The sequence below is a fragment of the Triticum aestivum genome, chromosome 7A (assembly GCF_018294505.1).
Source record: "Triticum aestivum cultivar Chinese Spring chromosome 7A, IWGSC CS RefSeq v2.1, whole genome shotgun sequence".
In the NCBI taxonomy this organism is placed as follows: domain Eukaryota; kingdom Viridiplantae; phylum Streptophyta; class Magnoliopsida; order Poales; family Poaceae; genus Triticum; species Triticum aestivum.
In genome coordinates this window covers 656,775,421-656,776,987 of record NC_057812.1, presented here as the reverse complement: position 1 = coordinate 656,776,987, position 1,567 = coordinate 656,775,421, and positions in this window count along the sequence as shown.

Here is a 1,567-nt window from a genome sequence, read left to right as displayed (position 1 = left end):
CTTTTTTATACACATTTAACATTTTCTAAATAAATTATTAACATTATTGTTCATATATGCGTTTGAACATTTTCTTGAATGCATGTTAAATATTTTTTAAATAGATGTTAAATCATTTTTTGAATGATACGAATCATTTTCTAAAACATTGCAACAACCTTTCCATTGATAAAGATTTTTTTAAATCTCACGAATAAATTTTGAAATCCATGACAATTTTTGAAACACAATGTACTTTTTAATTATACAAATCATCTTTAAGTTACACAAACATTTTTTGAAATGCTACACACATTTTTTGAAACCCGTGGATATTTTTGATATGTCACATGCTTTTTTTAACACATTTCAATCAAAGACGCCCACACGCACATATACAATCACCCTAAGAACGAACGCACACACACCCTACATTTTTTGAGCACCTTCGAGAAACTAAACTGTCAGGACATCTTGAGATTGACGAAGTCACCATAGACGCCTTGTAGCCGATGGTAGCGTCTCCTCTCACTGAACGAACATCGCCGGAAAGCCTGAAATAAATCCGAGAAAGTGCGACCACCAATGTTAAGTTTATGACTGGAACCCTGGTGGGCTGGTTCCACCACAAAGAACCTAACCATATGAGCCAAGCTCAGTTTACCACATACATTTTATTTGAATGGTACAAACACTTTCTAAAAGTTGAGAACTTTTTACAATGCCTGAATGTTTTTTAAATGTGCGATGAACACTTATATTTTTTTTCATATTATATGTATTTAGCATTTTTCAAACTACGAACAAAATAAAAAGGGAAACCACATGCATGTGACGTCGGCTTGCTGAAATCACATGTCTACTAGGCCGGCCAACTATTGACTCCCTGTAAGCGAGCTCAGCTTCTGTCTCGCTAAATGCGAGACATAGACATGCTCCAAAAAAAATAATACTTAATGAGACCAAAAATGTGCCAAACCATTTGCACGCCCACGTGTGATTGGGAGGGTCATGATTTATCAATTGGCTGCTGTGAGGCTTCCCTCAAAAAAATTGGCAAGCTGCCACCCGTTTCTTCTAAAACAAGATGATATCCCATGTGTTGCTGCTGGAGTCGGTTGTAATATGTTTCAATGAGATTTGATTCCGTGGAATATTAATATTTAGATTAATAACACATGAACCAAAATTTAAAATACATACAACTTACTATATTTGATTATGTATGCTGGTAAAATTTTATTGAATATAAGTAGAACAATAGATTGAAAAATATTTTTCCATGCATGTGGTGGTTGGCCATTTCCCATGCATGGTTGCATGTGGTGGTGGAACTTATCCCACACATAATTGCATGGTGATGTGACATGCTTACATGTTGAGATAAATAAGTTAGCGAAGATCACTCTCTTAGATATATAGTATTCGCAAACTAAAAGAACTCATTTCTTGCTGACGAGCTAGATGAATGTCTCATCTTATACAGGAAAAAAAATCATGAATAGTTGAACACTCATTAGAGCTGTGTCAACATGTTTATTAGTACTATATATAGATGCACTATTTTTGACTGAAAGAAATAGTTTAG